The following is a 25,535-nucleotide window of genomic DNA, read 5'->3' on the forward strand; positions in this document are numbered from 1 at the left end:
TTCACAAGTGCTTTTCTAACTCATCATGTCACTTATGATAATAGACAGGAAGTCTAGAGACTCAAACATTAGGGTCCTTCTTCACCCTGCTCCACCCTGCAGGCCTCAGGAGAGATCCTGCATCATTTGAGCGCTTCTGTGGGCTGTGATTGACTGCAGGGAATACTTGTCTAACGGCCGTTCACTGTGTGCGTCTTCACTACCTCCCCGCCTCTCTCTCTCTCAAACTGACTGAGCGGCTGGCTCCGTGACTGACAGGACCAGCGTAGTAGAACCGTGTTCACCAGGGAGCCAGCCCAGGTCACATATGACCCTGGTGTACGTCCCCACGTGTCTCTGCTCAGCATCACAGTGCACATTCAGGACCGACTGCCACAAAAAGGCAGTGTGACAGAAGATATTCTGTCACAATCAAATGTCTGTGATCCTCTGACATAAAGGCAGAAAATCACAAGAATCACACATCCACATGAAGCATGGGTGCACAAGCCAGAGAGTAACACTTGATGCCGATACAGTCAGAAATATCACTACATTTTTCTTTTAGATTTTCCACAAAAGTTGTTCATAAAATGTTTTTTTTTTTTTTTTCAGATGATGTAAAATGTAATGGCTGCTAGCATAACTAGTAGACATAACAAGCTGATAGATGGGTATATATGATGCGTTCAGGTCAGCTAGTAAAGTAGAAGAATGTTTCCTGTATTTCAGTGGGTCTCAGCTGGTTAGCCATCAGGACCCGCAATGACCACCTGAAGAAAAATTGCGACCTAGATTTCTGAAAATGTTTAACCACTCAAATTTGTTGAATGAACATTTTGGACCTTAAATAAAAAAAACAAAAAACATTTAGAACAAAGTTACAGGACAAAACAAATATGTTTTAAAGCACATCATTAGTTACAGACTCACACTAATACATCTCATTTTACTCTGTTTTCCAGGGGCAGCATGGAAATTTGATACATTTTTGAAGAAGTTACATGTTATCTTGGGGGAAATAACAGCTTTGTTGTCCAAAGAAAAGGAGATAAAGAAGAGGAAATCATGAGACGGATACTGAAACTTAGTCATCATCATAGAAAAAATAAAAAACACAAGTTTGAATTAACCCCATGTCCACTTAGGGCTTCTGTTTATTGAATTCCAGCCTCATTTTTTCCTGACACACATTTGCAACCCACTAAAAAGAGCTTGGCCGCCAACTTTTGGGTCGCGACCCACCAGTTGAGAACCACTGTTATATCTCATGTGTTCAAATATCACATGAAAAAAAAAGAAGAAAATTCAGATTTTGATGACAGACTTAAATAACAAACAGTTGTTATTATGAGGAATGTGTTTTTATTTTTTTCAGAGGTCTGAAATTGAAATAACAGAGTGAATCATAACTTTTTAACTCCAGGTTTTCTTACCTTAGACCACTTCTGTTGTTAATCTACTGTCATAATTTTGTCTCTCCACCAAAGAACAAAAAGGTATAGATAATGGTATTGATATGGACTCCGAATGATCAAGAGTATCAGTAAGGGAATCAATCTTGATAAAAATTGACACTCTATTCCTAATGTGGAAGACTTCAGATTTTTTTAGGGGGGCATTCATGTGCCTTTATTGGATAGAGGAGGCCAGTGGATAGAGTCAGAAAAAGGGACGAGAGCAGGAGAGAGACATGTGGTAGAGGGCCCCAGGCCAGATTTGAACCCGTACGCGGCCTTCTGCGTACATGGGGCGCGCCTTAACCCACTAGGCCACCCCTGCCCCAGACTTCAGTTTTTTAAAGTTTCTCCAGCAGTGTAGAAAATGGAAAAATATCTCCAAGCAAGTATTTAGATTATATCTTCTGGAAGCATGGTTAAACTGAACAGAAACAAAATATTCAGACATTTTAGACCTTTTTTGGCTTTGTAAAGTGATTTCTCTTAATGTGGTTCACTCCACAGGTTTCTTTAATCACTGATTTAAGGCCCTCCACATGCTGATTTAACAGGCAACATGTGGAGGACAGTTTGAGTAGATATGTGTTTTTACACATTTTACAGGTTAAATTCTCCAAATATGGTAATAAAATTGTGTTTATGAATACACATTTCTGATTAGATTATATGACTAAGCTGATCAGTTTACAGTCTTTCTATGCATATTACCACAAGAGAGCTTTGGTCATCATTTATTTAAAAGGCCGTGGATACTGTTGTAGCCATTTTTAATAAGACATTATGTTTAGTGGGCAGGTTGTTTTATTGGACCTGACAGAGAGAGTAGGACCCTGACTTGATTCGGCGGGGTCTTACACACCCTGTTGGTGTTCCATTCCAGGAAAACAACCCTCTCAGTATCTTGTGTATTACACAACTGCTTTCTTAGGAAACCAATAATATAGAACAAAATATTGATTTGAAAATTATTCTATACATTTAAAGATTTATTTATTTGGTCCACTAAACCCATAGTCTGTTAAAATCTACAGTCAGAGCTGTGTCTACACATCAGATTACATTAGATAGATACTTTATTGATCTTCAAGGAAATTCAAGAAACAGAAACTAGCTTTCATTACTCACCTCAAACTGATTTTTTTCTCTCAATGAATGAATACAGAACAGCATCTTGTTGCTGTCAGTCTGCTACAGTTTCTTTTTCATTCAGTCGCATGCATGTAAGTACTGATAAAAACGTGGTAAAAACATGATATCTCCTTACCAGCATCTTTTGTGAATGCATAAAGATAACCTAATCTGCAAAATCAGCAGCAGATTTCTTACATCTAACCTACTGCTCACACGGTGCAGTCACAGTAATTTCTGCTAAAGTACCTTTTTAGAGTAAACACCTTATTGGCGGTTTCTGCCTGAAGACATTGTTTAACATAAATAACACCACTTATCTTCCATTTATTTTCTTTGTGCATGTAGGCTGGGCTGTACTGCCTGTTTATGCATTAAAACTACTATTATTAATATGAAGGGAGGTTTTAGAGAAATTGTGAAGAAATTATATCTTATATTTGTTTTATTTCTCATGCTTTGGATTACACCCTGCTAAATCACAGCTCTGATACCTCATCAGACTATCAGTATACACATCATACTAACTGATGAGTCACAATCATAGCAATAATGATTTTTGCTTTGGCATTCAAATTGAATTAAGTTTGTTCATCTTTTTACATTGTATCATTTGATAATAAAGAATTATACATTTTGATCAGGGATGCACTGATACCATTTTTCCAGACAAAGTAAGAGTAAGTACTTACATTTGAACATCATGACATGATTTCAATAAATTCCTGCAATAGTCATTTTACTGTGCTCATGAAGCTTAGTTTTAGGACACAGTCATCCCAATTATCACCTCCCAGCTCCCACAGCCAATCACAGCTCTTTCAATGCAGGGATGTATTTGAATATAATGTCTTTCTCACTAACCCCTACTTGCATTCATGCTGATACACCATGCTGCCACTGCCAGAAAAGCTTAACCTCCTCCACCCCAGCCTCCTCCTTTATAGCATAAATCTTGTTGCACCCTCATATTGAAATTCTTGCTACTATGGATTAATTGCTTTTGAACCAATATTATTGTATTAAATACACATTTTCATAAATGTATCTATCCATATGGGGGTTTATAGCCAATGAGCTTCCTGGAAAGTCAAAGAGTGCTGCTTGACTAACCCAGGCAATATCTTCGAGCAGAACCTTCTCTGATGAACATTTTTAATCAAGGTTTGTCCACAAAATTAACACTGCTGTCTAGGGGTGTAAAGGTACATGCATTTGGACTGTACGCTTTTTGGTAAGGTCCAGATGTGTACTGAATGAATACATGGGGAGCAAAGCTCATACTCTGACAGGAAAACTAGAGTCATATCTGCAGCTGGGTCATAACAAAGGTAACAATTATCTTCAGGTTTTGGACACCTCTTTTTTCTGCTCAGATGGGCTGTGAGAAGAGCTCCCAAACTTTGTAGTTGGTCCCATCAGTTAAAAAAGTAATCCTATGATGAAGTCCATGTTGAAAGCAGTAAAGATGTTAACTAGTGCACTTAACGAGCTAACTGATGTAATATGCTGTGTTTAAGGTCGGCTGGGAAATTTGAGAATTAGAAGAAAGGGTGTCAATATATAATTGAAAACAACTTAATATCTGAAAAATGAATTTCAGTATTTTTAGTTAACATGATTATTACTAACCTAATGTAATTTATTAAGCATATATATATATATGTATACATATATAATTACCCTACCAAAAACGTACCGAACTGCAACTTAAAAACTGAGGTACCTACTGAACCAAAATGTTTCTGTACCGTTGCAGTCCCACAATTGTCAATTTAGCAGTGAAGTCTTTGCGGTCTGCTCTACTTTTGTCATCTTCATTCATCTAAGAGTATCACCAGACTGCTGACATGACTCCAACATTTTCAATGTTTTATCAGCAGAAGTACTTAGGGTTGGTATCAGCACCAGTATGACAGTGGTATTTGGATCAGTGTATCCTTAATTTTGAACTGTATTTAGTAAATCTTTGCTTATTTAAGGCTATGTAAAGAGCCCCCTTTTAAGCGGTTGTTAAATGTCTAATGCACTTGAGACCACAAGCTGTCAAGTGATCCATGGGAGTCTCTGTCTGTTTCTTGGTGTTTGCCAAAAAATGCGTCAACTGCAAGATGAATACAGAAACAATATTCCTGGCCTGTGCATTGTTACTCTCAAAAGGAGAGGAAGCATGTGACCCAGCTGTGAGGCCCAGAAACCTTTCAAAAAGCAGAGGATTATTTAGTGGACTCGGTGTAAAAGGACGGAGCACCGGCCAGCTTTCTGAGGCTTTTGTCACCTTTGTAAGGGTCCCTCTTGGCAACACCAAGTGTATATTAAATTTCCAAGGATGTAGGAAATGTGTGTGTCCCTCAGATCTGGAACAAAGTGCTGACATGTTGGAATGTCTGCAAAGAGAAAATAGCGTGGAGTGTGTTAAGAGCATTTTTCAAAGACACTTCAGGCTTTACCTTAGCCGCACAGAGGAGAGGACTGGTTATACGCTGTCTGAAGCACCAGCACACAAAATAAAAAATGCCTCCTGTCTTCATCCTTATGAAGTACTATACAGAAATAGACCTCATCCATCCTGCCCGTGAGTGTTATCTAAGATGGCTTTTGAATAATTGATGCAGACAGAAATTCCATCCCACTTGGGAGGGCTGTGGATGTAAAGAGTAGTCCACCTTCTCCCTGCCCGCTCTCTCCAGGGCTGTGGCAAGTGCAGGGGGGTCAATGCCCACTCACATGTGAGTGACTGGACCTCTTACTGACTAGGTCAATCACCCTGTGTTCTGGTGCCAGCGAGTCCTCACTCTCAGGAGCACTCGGTCTCTGTCACCGTGAGTTCGGCCTCATTTATAATTGAAAACAGGGTGCTGCTTAGCAAGAAGCTCTCAACCTTCTCCAGCAGCTGTACTGACTCCTACCGCAGCCTCACCTCTGGAGACTGAGCAGCTTTGGCGAATGTAGGATGTAATAAAAGTAGGAATTGTTGCATACGATTGTAAAGCCATCCTTTAGCTGTAGCAGCACCTGGAGCCACAGGGAAAGTACATCTTCAGTTTTCTCAAACAATTTTATACGAACAAATCCAAAGATAGTAAAAATTTAAACATCCTTCACAAAGTTTTTGGGTTCAATCAGTGTGGGCTGTATGATTGCACAAAAGGATTTTAAAAAGTTTGGGTTGATTTTTTTATCCAAACTTTGTTGTTAAGTAAAATACATTAATAAGTTAATGCCTATAATAAAAAAAGCTTATTACTTGCTAATTTCCCCTCTTTGGTTTTGGTTGTTTCAATTATAAAGCTTGTGGGACCTAGAGATTAGTAATTTGTAACAGATATCTGTTTTACTGTTTTCAGTAAAAGATAAAAAAGTAAATTTCAAAACTAGGTCACTAGGACATGGAGACATCCATCTCTTTTTTAAGAGCTTTAATTATGTTCTCTCTTTGCCATGTGGTTGTTAGGGCCTGAGCACCAATCTTGGCGAAGGGACCCTATTGAAACTGTAGCTGTTGTTAGATTTTGATTTTTCAGTCCTTTGTGGCTTGTTATGCAGACCTTAAAATGTCTAAAAAGTCCCAGAAACCCCACAGGGGTCCCAAATGCAGTGATGGCAATGCATGAAAATCTGTGTACATATGTATCATCATTAGACAAATGGAAAAGTCTCTTGTGACTATCCTCTAAAATGTACAGGAAGCACACTACAAACAGCTATTGGTCAAATTTTGGTCATTTTTGGCTCCTGTGGAGTACCATCACTGGTGTCACATCTGGATGACCTCCGCCTACAGACCTCATTGGATTGTCTCCAAATTATTTGTGCTTATTCTAGACAAGATGGACATCTAAAGTTGTGCTACGCTGGACTTTCACCATATGGCAGGGGTCCCAAACTGGGAAAACTGCTATTTCTAAATTTTTTTAACCCTTCCATCCTTAGAGGCTCCATGTCTTGGGCTAGCTCTCCTCTGAGGAAACCCCTTACTGCAAACAAGGTACCCTCAATACTTTTACAATATTTCATGCCAGCGACACAGGAGATATTTACTCTAAAAGTGTAACATTTTTCAGGCCAAAAAAGTCAGTTATGCTATTTTCCATCTTTATTTACTCAGTCCCAGTAACGTCTACGGAGATTTTTACGCTTCTGCTGAAACCTGTAAAGAGTTATCTTTACACTGATGCCAAGTTTATTCATTTAGACTTTGTAGTTGCAGAGAAATACTCAGTTGTATTTGGGTATGTCATTTTCAAGCTTGAACACTGAAAAGGGGCCTAGGGATGAAAGGGTTAAGCGTTAAAACTATTTTAATTAATTCCATATAACTCTACAGCGCTAATCCAATCTTCACCAAACTTCACAGGGATGCTCACACATTGAACCTGAATACATTCATGTATCAGTATCATTACTGTGTCACAGTGCCCCCTTATGCCAACTGGAAATTTCCTCTGAGTTCAACTTTTTCCTTCCAGACAACTTCAAACATTTAGCCCCGACACACCATTCAGTCCAGGCTTATGATTTTTGTTCTGCTTATGGAACATCATCAGACCTAAGAAAAAGCCTCTTGGACCCATACCCAAACCCCAGCAGTAAGTCTACCAGCTTCATCTCAACTTCAAGCTATAAGGCATTTTTGATGGCGCAAAACGCCTTTAACCTATTGTAACTTTTGTGTGCGTCATTGTGTTCTTCACTTTGTGGCAAGACACCAGTATCACACTGAACATGCAAACATCTCATCATAGCGCCCTGTACCGCCATTGGGAAGTGACTCATTTGTTTATTCCTCTTATTGTGCTGAACCAATCAAGCTCAGATTTTTCAGCTGAAGCCCTCAATAATAATCCACAACACTGACATGTTTCAGTAATGGGCAACTCTCTGGCCTTGGTAAGCATTTTGATATCTAGCAAGTTTCATGGGAAGTTGGCATAACTTATCTGATTTGCCCCTCGACATAGTCAGAGATTACTTTCATTGTTTTGTTGTAGGCCCCCCTACTGGTAACAGGAAGCTCAGATTTCACTGGAGGAATCTGATGCTCTGTGAATTAGCAATGTGGATTAGACACTATTGTTCTTTTTCTATTGCACAGCTTAAAAACACCTGGATGTTCCCCTGAGTATTAACTTTTATGTCCTCAGTGTCAGAAACCCAGTTTTTGTATATTCAGTGTCTTGTTTGTGTTTCACCATGCTTAATTGGCACATGCTAAACATAGCAGCATCTTAACACTCCTTCTTCTTCTGCTGCTGTTCTTAAATGGTTGTTGGTAACAACAAATAAGGTGCATTACTACTTCTTCCTGTTTTGTGGAATAAAGTACCCTATTTACATCATAGGAAACACCTTCCACATGACAGTGATGATTACAAAATGAAAACACTTTTTGAGGCCTCATTTTTTTTTAGGCAGTGATCCACAGTCCACATAAAACAGCTCAATGACCCACTTTTGAGTCCTGACCCAGCAGTTGAGAACCACTGGTTCAAATCAAATCAATACTGTAAATAAATAGCATGTAAGTACTCCTTGGGTATCTGTTGATCAGAACCAACAGCAATCCCTGCTATGATCATTCGTTTTATTTGATTGGGAATACCAAAGTTTAGGCGTCCAGTGCCAAGAACTTTATTTACTGTATTTGAACATCATTATCTTATGTTCAGTGTTGGTAAACTGGATATTTTGAAAGCTATTCATTATAAATAGTTGGCGTTGTTAAAACACTTAAGCACATGTGCATAATCCCTGGATAAATAAAATGCATTTTAATTAAAAAAAAAAAACATCTAAGGAGATGAGCATAGAGTTTTATACTTCATAGATGTAGATAAAAATATAGCAAGCATAAGATTAGGTGAGAGGCTATCACACCCCTTGGTTTCTTCTTCTATGAGTATCTTAATCATAGTGTAGTAAAATAGCACCTAAATGCTCCTACAGAGAGGTCTTGAATCCATTCTCTTAGACAGGACTCCCTCTATCTCTCCCCATGCTGCCGTTATGCATGCGCAGCTAATTCATAATAATACCTATCAAGTATTGGCTCTGATGAGCGTGCAGTGTGCCATTAAAATGGGCTCACATTGGTTTTAGTCAAGTGCTTCAAGGTAATGTTCTTTAATGTGTCATTTTTAATATTCAGCAGTAGCGAATGATCACAACAGGGGGGAGGAATTTTCTGTTAGTCGTCAATTTCTCACTGTGTCTTCCTGACATAACCAACCAATTACTGCTCTGAGAAGGAGAACAGGCTCACACTCTGTAGGCGCTGAAGGAGGGAATAATACAGGAGGGCACTTATACATCAGCCTTTGATATATATAGATACAGAAGTAGTGTGCACACTGTAGTATTAAATACAGGAAAGGAAAACTGCAACATGTAACCTGTACAGGATTATGTTTTTTGAGTTGTTACAGCAGTACATATGTGGCTTTGTTTTTACTGAAGAAGTAGGTTGACTAAAACTTTGCTCCTTTATACATTGTCTAAATCTGAAAACAGGCACATGGATCATAATCAAATACTTTTGTTCTACCTTTTCAAAATATTTTTCAAGGACTTTGATTTGGTTAAGGCACAAAAGCAATGAATACTTTAAAAAAAGTTTTGCAGCTCCACATAAACAGCAGTAGACATTGTAGATGGCAGATAAGTATTTAGCAGTCAGTACGTTTAAATGCACACTGAAGTCAAGCTACAGTTACATGCAGTAGGTTGAATTTGCCTCCTTTCAGCCTTTTTCTTTCAGCTTCTTCTGGGTGACAAATAACCTTGCAAAGCTGATGGATTTATTTATTTATTTTTTACTTTTTTTACGGTGGGCTTTATTTAGATAGTACAGCTGAAATAATAAAGGAAATATGGGAAGAGAGTGTAGAGGAAGATATGCACCGAACGGCCCTGGGACTAGACCAGAGCAACAAGGACTAGAGCCTCTATATATGGGGGCTTGCTCTTCCAACTGAGCTAAACCGGGGCGCTGCCAGACTGTCATCAGGCAGATCCAGCTTGCACAGCTTCAGCAGTCAAACAGTGTCATTTGAGGAGAATGAGGAGGTGGCTATAGATGGAGTTTAGCTAGTATACTATGGCTGCTAGTGGAGCATTTAGCTTAAATGTAGCTACAGCAGCATTTTTACGGTATATATATTTGGGGCTTTTTATGCGTTTTTCTTGCCAAACATATCAGTCATAATTAGTACATTTTAAGTGCTGGATGAGTTCCTGTCTCTTACAGCCTTAAGCCACATGCACAGTAGCAGATTAGATTGATTATTTAAATCTCCAGACTGCTGATTGATTACACACCAGGTTTATACAGTTAAATCACTGCGGTGTAAAATACTCAGCTTTCAAATGTTTCCTTTAAAGAAGTTAAAACATGTAATTCATTTCCTCTTGAGTTTTGTCTTTTTTATTTGTTCTGTTTAAATCCCCCACAATATTTTCCAAGTGATATTATAGTGTACCATGGAACTTTAATAATTGTATATGCAGCAGGTCTATTTTATTTTTAAAATAAATCAATAAAAAAACGTTCATCATCAAATACAAGGGTTTTGTTTAATCTCACCACTGTAATTTGCGGCATGTCTGTCTGTCTGTCTCGTTTTGCACATCACACTGTTGCTCCATTTGTCCTTGGCACCTCTCAGGAGACTTTTGGGGTTTTACTGGTTTGAAAATGGTGCCAATAAAAAATTGTAGATATGTACAGATTACTTAATAAAATCTAAAATTGTTGTGCCTTTCACTTCAGTTTTCTCCCCTCCCCATCCATCATTATGTGCCCTGATCTCTGACCTGCTGACGCAGGCGTATTGCATCACTTCCTGTTTGTATGGCTTCTTTTTTTTTGCTGTGTTGTTGTTTTGGATACATTTTAAATATCATAGCTAATCTAACACCACCAGATTCATGCTGCACAGCACATCCACATCCATGGGATTTGAGCATATTATGCGCTCATGTCCAGATTGATAAATGCAGATCTGTGCCTGGAAAAGACTTCACATCCAGACTTCTACCTTTGATATAAATGAGAATTACTGTGTGACTGAATCACGCACAACCAACACTCAGGATTCATGTGCTCTCACTGTACGGTCCAGCTGTGCAAAATATCAAACATGCCAGGGATCCTTCCAATCAGCTGAGAGCAGCTTGTCAGGCTATGGTCAGCCATCGTGACCCTCTGAATACTGCACCACAAATGACGTACAATCAGGCTGAAGGTAGGCCCGATCTCAAAATTCAGGTCTAAATTGGCCAAAAATCACACCATGTATGCCTGACTTCAATCACATAAAAAGTTGTTTTTTAAAAAGGTCAAACATGCCTTGAAAGAAAAGATGAGATGTATATAGGAGACATTGACTCGCAGTTTTCCATCGATGATCATGGACAGTTTTGGAAGATAACATTTATCAGGAGGAATGCACTTAGTTTAACATAATTCGATCAATCCACAGACGTTATATATTTATCTGTGATTAAGCTTCATGGTATGAGTCTCTCGTAGCCTGGGAGCTCTGTCTATAAGCAGCGGGTTGTCTGTGATCAGCTAACCAAGTGTAATTACTTTTAATTAGACCCACCTTCTGAGTCTTCGAGTGCCAGCTGTGCCAGCTCTGCTGTTGTGTCAAACCTGCGAACCAATCAGTTGCGCTGCTGATGAACATTAAAATTTACAGCTCTCAAACTGGGGCCCAGGAGGTCAAATTGTGTCTCTGTATGTGCGGTGTTCATCTAGGTCTTATACTTTATAAATCACCCTCAGACACACTTTGCTGCAGCCATAGCACAAACCAGAGATCAGTATTTACAGGAAACGTCTGCAGAGAGAAACCAGAGTCTCCGGGTTGTTGGAGATGTCTTTGAAAATATTTTTTTTTAAAGAGTGGAGATTTTTAACAGTGTTTGAACATGGAGAGCCTAATAAGGAGTTAGGACCACCCTTCAGAGGACTTTCAGTCCCTCATGTAGTGCTGCCTTACAACTTGTGGACTTTGAGTAATTGGATGTTTACCCTTTACTGAAGAAGGAAAGCTTTGAGGGATGAAAACTTACACTCAGCACTCCAGGATGTTCCATAAAAGCTCAGTGATGTTCGCTTCTGCTGATTGAGGAAGTGATAGAAGCTATTTGACGTCAGCCTGATGATCGTTTAGATACTTTTGAATGTGTTTCTCAGAGTGTATGGGGACAATATCACATTGAAACATGTTAAGAGATCCATTTCTGGCACCACAGGGAGCCCATGGGTCTTAAAATGACCTCATATCTTCTGCTTTTACATAACCAGGCAGAAAAACCATCAGAGGCAATGTTTTTCTATGAGATTGTTTGTCATTGATGGCATCATTTTGTCTTAATACAAGATGTCTTCCTGTTCTAAAGCCACGACCAGCTTCAGATTTTTGCCATCAGAGTTAAAAGAATAAAGACTAGGGGTTTCTTTTCACAGAGTTCCCAGGTCACAGTGCTAGAGCTTGGGTAAACTCCTTAAACTAACTGGTGTGCTGGCCATTACTTTAATCTCCTACAGTTTTGTTTGAGACTAATTCACAAATTACTTAATCTCATAAAGTAGGTACAAAGTTTGTTGCTAAAGAGTCACTTATCAAGGTCAAAATTAGGGCTGAACGATTTGGGAAAATAATCTAATTGCGATATTTTTCCCCAGTATTGCGATTGCGATTTGTTGCTATTATTCCTTAAGTTCCACATCTTGTGTTTTTTCCGAGGGATAAATTGTATATTACAACCAGTACAACATTAAAATAAACAAGAGCTGAAAAATTTTGAAAAAATATCTTATTGTGTTGATTTTGAATTTAAATGCAAATTGGATGTGAATTGTTGTGTTAAAGGAGGTAATAATCTTAATTTCATTCTCATATTTAATAAAAAAATTAACAAAAATTAAGACATTTTAGATTTTTGTGTTTTTGTCTTATCACAAGGTCCACGTGTGATTTATGAAACATGCATGTTGGGCCAATCAAAGCATACGACTACCCCAAATAACAGCAGTTTTTTAGCTTAAATCTCCCACAGTGTTGTTATATTATGGTGCACTGCTTTAATGATTACTGATGGGAGCCTGTCTATTTTTTTGAAAAGTCAATGAAGACATTTGTGTTCATGAAATGTAACAAATAATGAGGAAATCAACTGAAAACTTGTGCTGCTCAGCATCATTTAAAAAGCAGTGTTGCTCACATGGATTATCTGAGGTTTGGTGTGATGTAAAATAAATCTTCAAAGCCGTATCTCATCTAACACTACCAGATTTACGCTGCACAGCATGTCCATACTGAGTTGAAAACACTCTTTGAGTCTCGGTAAAGTGATTAAAAATCTTTACTTTAGGTTTGTTGTATGATAGGCCATTGTGTAATGAACATAGAGTGTGCAAAGAATTTGACAAAGCCTGTGATGTCGACCGTTTGATTACAATAGGCGGACTCAGACAGCTTTTGAAGCCAATCTGTGGTGGCTTTTATATTGAAATCGTTGTCTCAACCTAACTTTAGATCAAGAGCCCACCCACTGAGCTCGACTTCCTGTCAGCTAAGCTATCACTAAAGTTAGCCTTCTGGTTGACAGATAGGTAGCATCTACCTGTCAAGCTATCTGTTAATCAAACGAGACATGCCAATCAATGCGCAGTGAGATTATTCCTAAGTATAATCAAAACAATTTAGGTACAAAAAAATTCACCTCCTGTACAGTGTTTGCTCATTAGCAAGACATTAGCTAATGAGACACATATTTTTTTTTTGAACCAGGCTGTAAACCAGTTTATTTCTAGTGTAAAAAATGGCTTTTTAAAATATGTTGTGTAGCCTCAAGTGGACACTCGCCATATAGCAATTTTCTGCACTTCCATATTGACTTCATTTTTCAGGACTGGAGGTTGCTGCTTGGTAATGAACCACCAGGCCAAATTCCATTCAATGGAAAACCTTTCTTAGTTTTTAAAATCAAGCTTAAATATCATGAAATATGAGGCCGTAAACTCTGCTTTAGGATGGTGTGGGTGTGGCGGCTGAATGAGCTGAAGCCACACCCACCCCTGAGAAATATGATCCTCTCAAATTTTAAAGAACGTCTTCTTTTCAGAGCGCAGATGCTGGGCTCTATGTTAGAGCAGAGACACAGAAGTCTGGGGATTACCTTGTGTCAACTAACAGAAGACTGTGCACGGTTTTATACGCATGCAAACCCATGGTCATGTTTGTTAAGGCACATCCTCTGATTTTGCATTGGTCAGAGCACCTTCCACTAGATTTTGTAAACTTAACTCACATTAACACTCCTTTAGTGCACATTGCTGTAACTTCATAAGTCATACACTTCTTTAAATAAACCATTTTTTGAAAAAGGTTTTCAGGAGCTTTTTTGGGTGAGTGAATAACTCCACACCTCTGTACCTGATATGGTACGTTCAGAGCGGTGACATTTCCTAACTGTTCACTCTCTGTGTGTTTTGACTGTTAGGCTGGGAGTGGGAGCCGGAGTAAATGAATCACACTGTTTCCTTTCAGTCCACTGATGGAATCCATTCACTAGTGGAGCTAATAGTAGCCCTACTCCTCCCCCTCCGCACACACAACACTCGTCCCTGAAGGACAGCCATTGCCAGTCCATCCCGCCCACACCTTCCCGTCACACCTACAAGGTTAATTTGTATAGGAGAGGTATTGAAAAGGTCATAACTGGAGCGTTGCTGTGCTCTGTATCATAGGTCTGAACATGAAAACAAAGACAGTGCTTTGTTTTGTCCTTCAATAGTAAGCTGCTGTATAAATTCATAAATAGTGCTTGTGATGCCCTGCCACTGCATGTTTGTGTGGGTATGGTGTGCACCTTTATTTCAATATCAAGCTTTGTAACTGGTGAATATTTAGAAGTGAAAAATAACCTCAAAACATATCGTTCCTGTGTAACCAGGGCAAGACAAAACAAAGTATCCTTCACAGAAACTGACATATTAATGTTTTGACTCTGAAGGTTTTTGTTATGTGTCCCATTAAATTACAGATCTAATCCTGATGAATGCATACCAAGCTTTCTGTCTAATGTTTTTACTCCAGTTTGGAGACATGAACAACAAAATATGGTAGAAATAAGTGCTGTTAAAGAATAATTTTAGATCCTTTTAATGTTGAGCCATGATGTGTTAGTCCAACCCCGCAAAGAGTCAACTGGTCTAAGCTACAGCTACAGCTGATTCCAAATTTAGGAGACAGGGTTTTCCCATCATGCCCTTGAGCAGAGTGTTTAGATGTGTTTTAGACATACTTTCATGGGTTTAGGTGAGTTCTGATGTGTTTAGACGTTGCCTTTTGTACAGTAATCCCTGTTGGGAATCCTTTGCTTTTGTTTTGTGTGTAATTGGTGTTATTTTGATGTTAGAAACATCTGCACCATGCATGAAGATATCACTGAGTTAGCCACTTTCCACCTGTGGCAAGAAATGGTTTTCAGTTAAGGGTAGAATTCTGATTTTGATCAAAGAATATTTCCTAGCTTTGCATTTGTTATCTCTGCCAGGAGATACCTGGTTTAGCCACAGTTTGCCGGTGTAAGGCCAGAACATCATATCTCCATTTTCATCATTTATTTATTTTATAAATCAGTGCTATTGGTCACCTATTACATCAGTCAGTTTTTTTTTTCTTTTTTTCTTTTTTTTTTTCCAAAAGTTGGCACCAGTGAAAAATGTCAAAAAGATGATGACTATGACCATTCAGTATTAAATTATTTGTAAATATACAGTGTTTTTTTTTAAACTTTGTGAAAAGTGATGATTTTGATGAGGATGGATGAGGTTCTGGCCTGACAAGCGAACAATTGAATACGATGCAGCATACTTAAATACTTAAGTTTAAACGTAAAGTGAAAGGAAATAACATAGCTGCATTAGAAGTATTAAAAATTAACACTACAAGAAAGCTAAAATATTAACATTTTCAAAGTGTAAATTCAGCTTGGAACTGGTGAGAATTATATAAACTCAGAAAAAGTGTTAAATTTAACTCTGTGGGAGTTGAATTAATACTGATGAATTTGCTGTTCTAAGACAGTGGATAGGGATGGAACAGGGATCAGAAATCAGGGAAGAGACATACAGAAAAGGAGCTGCAGGCTGAACTTTAACCCGGGTCTCCCTTGTACATGGGGCATGGCCTGACCACCAGGCCATCTGTGCTCTATATTTCCCATTTTTGTGGACGGGACATTTTGAGAATCCCTTGAGGGGACTTTGCAAAATGTGTCTCAAGTGTTAGATTGGATTTATTTATTTAATGAACTGATTGACATTGGAGGTTAAACCAAATAAATTAATGTGCTAATTTGTGTGTCAATTTACACAAATATTTGCTGGACAAATTATGAGGTTTAAATCCACAAGATTAAGGATTAGTTTCAATAATGATAGGATTTTTGGAGATCGTTTTCCAAGATATGAGTACAATATGATCTCAATAAAAGGATAATCATTATGTAGATTTAAAAAAAAAAAACAGAAAATGCAAGAATAGAGTTTTAATGAACTGATTGACATTGGAGGTTAAACCAAATAAATTAATGTGCTAATTTGTGTGTCAATTTACACAAATATTTGCTGGACAAATTATGAGGTTTAAATCCACAAGATTAAGGATTAGTTTCAATAATGATAGGATTTTTGGAGATTGTTTTCCAAGATATGAGTACAATATGATCTCAATAAAAGGATAATCATTATGTAGATTTAAAAAAAAAAAACAGAAAATGCAAGAATAGAGTTGAAAATAGGGATGGGTACAAGAACTAGAGTGTTGCCACAGGTGTATAAAATCAAGCACCTATCCATGTAGTCTCCATTTACAAACATTTGTGATATAAAATGGATCGTTCTGAAGAGCTCAGCGACTTCAAGTGTGGTGTTATGATGGTTGCCACCTTTGCAGTAAGATGGTTCATGAAATTTTATCCCTGCTAGATATTCCACAGTAAGCTTTTAGTGATATTATTAGAAAGTGGAAGCATTTAGGAATAACAGCAACTCAGCCATGAAGCAGAAGACCAAGTGAAATCACAGAGCGGGGTCAGCGACGGCTATGGGGTGTGGTGCATAAAAGTTGCCAAAGCTCTGCTGAGTCCAAAGATGAAGAATTCTGAACTTCCACCGTCATTAATGTAAGAACAAAAACCGAGTAGCTGGAGTTCATGGAATGGGTTTCCATGGCCGAGCGGCTGCAGGCAAGTCTCACATAGCCAAGTCCAATGCCAAGTGTTGGATGGTGGTGCAAAGCACACCAACAGTGGACATCAGATGCAAGAAGAACGTCACCTATCTGACTGCATTGTGCCAACTATGAAGTTGAGTGGAGGAGGGATAATGGTATGGAGCTGTTTTTCAGGGCTTGGGCTAGACCCCTTATTTCCTGTGAAGAGCAACCTTAATGCTTCAGCATACCAAGACATTTTGGACAATGCTATGCTTTGAACTTTGTGGCAACAGTTTGGGGAAGGCCCTTTTCTATTCCAATAACTGTGTTTCAGTGCATAAAGCAAGGACTACAAAGACATGGTTGGATGAGTTTAGTGTGGAAGATCTTGACTTGCCCAAACAGACCCATGACCACAATTCCATCAAGCACCTTAAGGATGAGCTAAAATGGAGATTGCCATCCAGGTCTTCTTGTCTAACTCCATATTAAAGTACATGTATTTGGATAGAATGTCATTACAGTCCTTGTGCTGTTATGGACAGGCGCCTGGCTACTTTTGTCCATATATTGTATAAGAAGAGCAGGACACAGACGTATAATTTCTCCAGCCACAGCTTTGGCTGTATTTGCACAGTGAGCTGTATTACTGTAACAATAACAACGGCTTTAAAGCCACAACGGTAACCCTCAGGGGACCCATATACTCAAAGGGCATATGACAAACAGAACAATCTGTTCCACATGCAAGTCGTCTACCGTGAGCAGGAAAAGAGATGTTGAGAGGTACTTTGACAGAAGGATGACAATAACGTGCATGTAGTAGTAAAACCTGTTCTATGCTTAACCATGTAAGCTTAAAGCACAAGGAGACAGGCAACAAGCAGTCTTGCCTCACATCCCTGCTAGCAATGGTTAGCACACATTGATGACACCAAAGCTGAGATTAACCTGAGCCTTGATACAGAAGTGAAACAGAAGTGCTGGGCTTCTGGACTTGACGGTGATGACCGATTATTGTAGTGATATATATTATAATAAGTGAGTGCTCAGGTACTTGTTGATAAGGTAAGCTCAGGTGCCGAAATTGATCTAAATACCTTCATCACTTTAGAGCAAAACAAAACGTTTCTTTCAGAAGCTTAACGATGTTTACAGCTAAAAACTTCCTCTATCCACTCTATATATGAAGAAAAATGTGCAGTGGATACAACTGACCTCTCTGGTTGGTGAAGCTGTACAACTAGAATTTTGTCATCCTGGACTTTCCAAGCTCAAGTATCCACTGGAGACTGTATGTCAACATCTGTCTCCTTATAGCCCACAGTGTTTCGGGGTCATTTCCTGGTGTTAGTTTGGATTAAATTTTACTCCTGACAAAGTAGACTGCAGGTTGCTTGGAGGAGAGCCAAGTCCCACTTTTTTAAACTCATGTGTACAGCACATTAGAGTCTGACAGATTGCTCGTATTACTCAAACCAACACAGTACAGAGTTCACGGAGGCCTTAATTTAGTTGTCAGAGCAATCACAATAAAGCATTTTAAAATAACTCACTAAAGAAGCTACTCTGTTGTGTGTATGAACACTACCGTTTGCCTCTCTGACTTTATTTCTTGGTTACAGACCAATGCCAAACTGCAGCATGGGAGTGCAGAGCAGTGAGGAAATGTTAATGTATAAGTATTGAAAGCTCAGAGGACTGTATTTGTAGCAGAAATCTAACGGCCAGTTTAAGGGTCTGGGACTACTAATGCTGTTTCCTGTGTCCATTAATGCCATTTTTTTTACACTCTGTAAAACATCCCAACCTGTCTTTACATGAGTTATTCTGCGGTCATTCACTGATGAATACGAGTCATGATTTTGCACAAGTAAAGTACACTTTAGCAGGTGTTCTCTACCTCTATATATGCCTGTACAGCTTTTTAAATCCTCTTTACTAAGAGCTATGTGAAGGCGTCATAGAACTTTACATAAATCGGAAATGTGATACCTTACAAAGGCTCTAAAATGCATATTTTAGTTTAATCATTAATTTTACCATTCTAACAAGATATTCGGCTATTCATTTATGAGTTGATTTTTAATTTTTATCTTTTTTTTAAATCTATTTTTCCTCTTTTTGGCTGATCGCCTGGGTCAGCTCTACATATGGGTCTGTGTGTGACTGCCTGACTGACTGAAAGAGTGAGTGACTATTCTTTCAGAGCTGTACAGAGTGCGCCAGCAGAGGAGTAACCATGATGCCATGCTCTGTCCAAAGTGCTGTGGATACCTTGTGCAGGGAGGCAGAGGTGCTCCTCCACCCCTAACATTGCAAAGCAGATGGATTTGCCTGGTGCCTTCTCTGTCATCAGGCAAATTCATCTTGAAAAACTCCAATCCACAAAGTTTGTTCCAAACAGAACACTGTTTGGACCAATCAGCATTAATCGAGGAGATCGAGGTGGTAGCTACAGTCGGGGTTTAAATTAGTGGTAGTTTTGTCAGGACTGGAAAACATTTCTTCATTAAAACAAAGGTAGAGAGCAACGCTGAAAGCTTTTCTCCTTTTGTGCTGCAGCATGAGTTTGCGATTATTATGGGTTGGGTTTGCTGGTGTATCTAGTGGTTGTTAGCTCAGATGCTGCTGTAGGAAAGCACGAGTTGGACCACATTTCTTTTTAAAGCAAGAGCATAGAGCCACACCGAAAGCGTTTCTCGACAGTGAAGACATTTTTGCTTGTCTCCTTACTGAATTTTGTCTTATCGCTCTGATTGGCCCATCATGAATATAACAGATGAAACTTTCCTCCAATCACCTTCTGAGAATTTTTTTGAAAAGTCCTGCCCCTATTGAATGCTTTCTATGGGAGCTTTCGAAGATGAATGTAAAATAAATCAGTGCTTTCCACATATATCAGTCATAAAAACAAGAAAAAGATTTTGGTTTCCATCTAACAGCACAGAAGTAGCTGCATGCCGTGCTTCAGGTCATATGATTATGTTCACATTGCCATTGCAGTTGAAAAACTTTACAGTGTTTAGCCGTACCTGGCAATCAAAGAAGGTTACTTAACAGTACCCAAAGACCTCTGTCTCAAAGCTTGATTGCAGTATTTTTAACAAGTACAAGCTATTTCTGTCTTCCCTTTGTAACATCAAGAGTTGCAAAAGCCATAATTGTGAAAAGCACTCAGACTTAAATGTGCATGTTAACTTAATTGTTTCCTGCAGTTCCTAAAGTAAAAGATTCAGTCTTTAAAAGTTTCTACTTGCCAGAATCTGAATCCCTGTGTTCACCACTGCTTAACCTTCTCAGTGCCTCATTGTCAGGCTCTGAATTGTCTTGCCGCCCTCTCTGTTCTCCTCTCTTTGACTTAGTTCACTCTTGAAAGCTTCTGCCTCCCTCCGTCCCCCCACACACTCACTCCTGTGTTTGAAGCAGGTGATCACCCACACACTCACACCGCCACAGATCCTAGCTCCTAGCTGCTTTTAAAATCCATGACAAGGAGCCCTCCCTCTGAATATCAAAGACCCCCATCTGAGCGTGTGTAGGCTCTATGACTCACACCCAGGTCTTGTCTTACTCCCAGCAGGCAACCTGAGCGTCCACCTTGCTGGATGTGGCAGGGACGACGCTGACGAGACATTGTCGTGTCTACTGTGTGGGCAGGAACTTGGCTGGATTCGACACCCAGCTATGTGGAGATGTGACAATTCCAGCCGTGTTCTGAGATTTCTAACAGTCACATTTGTTCCAAACAGTTTCAGCTTCCTCACTGGGGGTCACTCCCTGACGATGAGAGCGCCTGTGCTCTCTTCAGCACAATGTCAAAGCATTGCAGGCGAGCAAGGAGGGCAGAGTGGCTGTGACAGCTACAAAGTGGCTGAGGGAACTGTGTACTTTAGTCCGTCTGCTTCAAATGAAAAGGCTGCTAACAGCAACAAATCACAGCGCAGCAACGCAGCAACTTCTCCTCTGTGATAGAAACATTTCAGATTAGTGCTCCTCCTTTACATTTCTAGCTTGTGGCTAGTTATATTAAGCTAGTTATACCTAGAGTTATTCTGAAAGCTGTACCAATAAAAAAAGACAGTTTATAGGCCTGTATAATAGGCAGTTATACTGCCTGTTATACAGGGGCCCCACTCAGTGCATAATTCTGTTACTCAGAAGCCCTGAATTAAACATTTTTACCAAAAGTTCAGTCTACTTTTTCAGCCCTACACATTGCAATGTCTGTGTCTGAGTAAGTAAGTAAGTAACTGTCTGAGTGACGCTAATTTGTAAGCCATAGAATACAGAGTTGCGTTTGCTTGTACTGATTGCTGGCAGTGATGGCTGCCTCCACTGTGTTAACTAGAGCCATACATACAGAGTTGTGCTATGGGCGGGGTTTATTTGTGCTGAAAGCCCTCTAATGTCTGCCTCCACTGCTGTAAATACTCAGATATAGCTTTAGTGTGGCCTCTGTTTAACCAGAACTGGGACACATTTCTGTATGACAAAGAATAAAACAACCCTATAAGCTTTTCATGTTGAAAAAGATGTTTCTCCTCTGCTGCTGACCTGCTTTGGCATGACTATGTGATAGTTGAGGGAGAATGGGTAACTTCTTGTGTGAATGCTTTTGTATGCGTGCTGCTCGTGTAGCGATTAGCTCTGAATTAATCACAGCAGCACTTGAGTAAAAACTGGACAACTGGACACGAATAAGTGTTAGCTCAGCCTTAGCCAGACCAACACATTTTTTCATTACAGTTAGCACTGAGAGCAACACGGAAAGCTTTTTGTGACAGAAAACGATGTTGTCGCACTTCTGCCACCCCACTTTGGCATGATTATGCAATAGTTACAGGGAAAGGGTTAGTTGTTGTATACAGCTAATGCGCTGTTGTGTCCCAGCTAATGACTCTAGCAGGCCTGTCATCAGCCGCAGTGGCGCTTCTGTCTGAGCCAGACATTGTAGCTCATCCAAAAAAGCACAGAGAGCAACACTGAAAGCTTCCTGTGACAGAAAAAAATGTTCTTGCTCTACTCCCGGTCTGTTACGGCATGGCTTTCCAATCATGGTGGTGGGCTTGTCTGGTGTTGTCCGGCATTAGCTGTTAGCTTGGATGTCACTGTTGCACTGCTGCTGTTTACTCCGAGCTGGACCGCTGTTCTTGTACTTGATTCGGACTCGTGATTTGAGACTCCTGCACAACCTTCAGATTTTAATTTTTCCATCATGATCTCCTGTCCCCCTGTCACTCTTTCTCCTATCGTCCCTTTCTCTTTGACTGTTCGTGCGTCTTTTACACAGCAGTGTCGGCTGCTCTCCTCTCATCCTCGTCTGCTTTCATGCTGCATAACAATGACACACAAACATGACGCTCACGCACACACCTACACTGAAACACACAATAGCATGTCGGTAGTGTAGACTTCAGGCTTCTATCTTTTTAGGGCAACAGTTTCAGAATACTGGAGGATAAACAGCAGAACTTTCTCCTCTTAAAGCTCCTCTCTGCCCACACAGGACCAGTGCGTCAGGGCTGTGTGTGTGCGCTCCAGCTGTGTTTGTCTGTGTCACCTGCGTGAGCCAGGATTGTGCGCTATGTTAAAAAAAAATTCGGTAAATATTCCTTCAATACTATATGATTATGGGGAACAAATCAATGTTAAAATCTCCACATTTGTGTTTTTAAGAGAACGCTGCTTAAACGTTTAGCACGTCTTTATTGGCAGGGATATGATAAATGTGCTGTTTATAGATAATTAACGGATATAAAAAACAATAGGAACACTAAAGTGGAAATTCAGCTTAATTTTACACATATAAAGACCCTTACACACCTGTCTGAGGAGAATTAGAAATGTTCATAAAACCTGCTGCAGTTTTTATTTTATTTTAGAATAAACAGTTCAATTAGCAATTTATTGTTAGTATAAACTTACTACCATTAAAGACTTAAATCTGCCAAAAGAACATTTAATCTCCAGTGTCTCAGTGTCTGTCTCGATCAGGGAAGTCTGACACATGTCTCTGTAGTGTTTCATATGTACACAGAGAAGAGCTTTAATAAGAGGAGAGACAGAGAGAGAGAGGACAGCATGTGGCTATACATTTAAGTTGCCACAATAAATTTGGCTCTCAAAAAATAATTATAATGACAAAATCACTCTACCAGTCAGACATCCCAGATAGTTGTGGTCAGCCATATACTAGGTTTTTACCTAGTCTTGTTGTTCCAAAACATTGGTCAACTTGACATGCTGCTTTGTACCTCCACCATGGTAGTCTGGTAGTAGCCAATAATGACTTCTTTTTAAGAGCAGAAAAGAAAGAAATATTTCTGAATGACACAAACGACACTTAATGTCTTCCAAGTTTTAATGAGCATGTTGGAAATTTAACCAAGACTGGAGCGTGGTGTGAAATAGGCATAGTTATATTTTTGACTCAGAGCGGTAGAAAAATACACATGCTTAAATTATAGTTGTTGCAGTGTCACATTGATTCAGGGGCACCAGTTCGGAGCAGTGGGTGGGGGCAGGTGCCCATGTGCAGAGGCTGTCATCCTCATTGTACTGGTCACAGGATCGATTCCCAGGCTCTGCACTCTATCCCTGTGTTTCCTGTCTCTCCAGCTGTATTGTCAGGCTAAAGGCAAAAAGACCCCGAAATAATCCTATAATAAAAGTATCGATTCAGGCATTGTTACGGCATCATCAGGTATTTCCTTGCAAAAATCAAGGGTTCTGCTTTAGAAACAAAGTTAAGCAACTTGAATGAAATTTATCTTATTTATTATGACATGGTTTAAATGATGACGAATGAGGGCTTTCAGTCAAGTATGAGAAGATGGTGTGTCAGGCAAACTTTAATTTTTAAGTAAGGGGATCGGTTTAAGAGTCCCTTTACTGACAGTTAAAACATTCATACCTTAGTGATTGAGTGAACCAGAAATTATACCTCTACTAGTTGGAAGGTTCTGCTGCCAGAGAGAGATCACTGGCTTAAAACCAACAGGAAAACACTGGTCCCACATTTTACCACTTTATTCATCTCTAGTTTCAGCCAAAAGCCACAGCTCTTTTTTACACTCCTTTGTCATTTGAGGATGAAAGACATATCGTAAATTATGTATTTAAAAAAAAGTCTACACACCCCTAATGAAACGTCCCAAAAGCGCTCAAAGTCTGTCAGATTACGGGGTCATTTCCTGTGTGCAGTCCTCTTCAGGTCAGCCCGCATATTTTCACTTGGACTCTGGCTTAGCTATCCATCTTCCTCTGGTGACGCCATTGTTTTGCAGATTTGAATGCACGCTTTGGGACACTGTTGAGCTGGAAGGCGAAAACATATCTTTATCTTCAGCTTTTTAACAGATGACTTAGGGTAAATTTGGGCAAGTTGAGATGTGCTGTGCTGATAGGCTCCTTACCCCCAAAACTGAGTGGTGTAATTAAAATAAAAAATGTGCTTTAATGAAGGCCATTAAGGGCAACACAAATAAATGGCAAGAAAATGCAAATAATTCACAGACAGATTCTGACTTGTCTTTCTGTGCACATCAGTGCTATTTCCTGAATAAATTAAATGCATTCTAAAAAAAAGCACTGTGGAAGTCTGCAATGTGTTTAATACTCTTATGAATGGAGATACATGAGAGCAGAAGATAAAATGGTTTCTGCCTCCATATCCTCCAGTTTTCATGTAACGGCACCTTTATGCACAGGTAGGAGGTCAGTGTCTTTTTATATGTATGTCATTCACTGGGCTTCTCCCAACTTTTCATTCGTTCTTTAAGTTAAAAAACATGAATAATTATATTAAGGGCACATTTCAAGTTTGAGGGGGAGATGGCTTACCTGTTCTCAGTGGGCTTCAGCCACCTATATCTTATGAGGCACTGATTGGCTGTTCACACACAAGATCTGCATTCAATCTCTAACCAGCTGCGAATTGGCAAACTGAACCACAAGCAACACTGTCAGCTAGTCTGATTGCACTGAACTTTAATAGTCCCATACAATGTTAGAAAAATGGCCATATTGAATATTTGGTCCAAACTGAGCTCAAGGCTCCAAAGCAGCAATCATCAACTGGCGGCCCGAGGGCCACGTCAGGCTCCCCACATTTTTTCAGATTTGTTGAATGAAGAAATCACTTAAGTAAAAGCTGTCAGACAAAGTGAAGTAGGCTACAAGATCTCAAAAAGAAACGCATCATGCCATGATCCAAAGAAATTCAAGAACAAATGAAAAAAACAAAGTGATTGAAATCTATCAGCCTGGAAGAGGTTACAAAGCCATTTCCAAGGCTTTGGGACTCCAGCAAACCGTGGTCAGAAAACTGGGAACATTGGTTAACCTTCCCAGGAGTGGTTGGCCAACCAAAATGACTCCAAGAGTGCAATGAAGACTCATCCAGAAGGCTACATGTGAACCTAGAACATCTGAAGACCTGTAGGCCACACTGGCCTCAGTTAAGGTCAGTGTTCATGAGTCAACCATAAGAAAGACACTGGGCAAAAAAGGCATCATGGGAGAGTTCCAAGGCCAAAACCACTGCTGACAAAAAAGGAACACAAAGACTCATCTCACATTTTCCACGAAACATCTTGATGATCCCCAAGACTTTTGGAGAAGTATTCTGTGAACTGATGAGACAAAAGTTTAGCTTTTTGGAAGGTGTGCGGCCTGTTACATCTGGATTAAACTTAACACAGCATTTGATAAAAAGAACATCATGCCAACA

General features: G+C 39.5%; 1 protein-coding gene across 12 annotated transcripts in view; it reads left to right on the top strand.

Moving 5' to 3' along the window:
• LOC121518815 (RNA-binding protein Musashi homolog 2) overlaps positions 1–25,535 on the top strand; it is a 479,548-nt gene that overhangs the window by 337,124 nt on the left and 116,889 nt on the right. The gene's annotated exons all lie outside the window — the stretch shown is intronic.

This window comes from Cheilinus undulatus, linkage group 12 (assembly GCF_018320785.1).
Source record: "Cheilinus undulatus linkage group 12, ASM1832078v1, whole genome shotgun sequence".
NCBI lineage: Eukaryota > Metazoa > Chordata > Actinopteri > Labriformes > Labridae > Cheilinus > Cheilinus undulatus.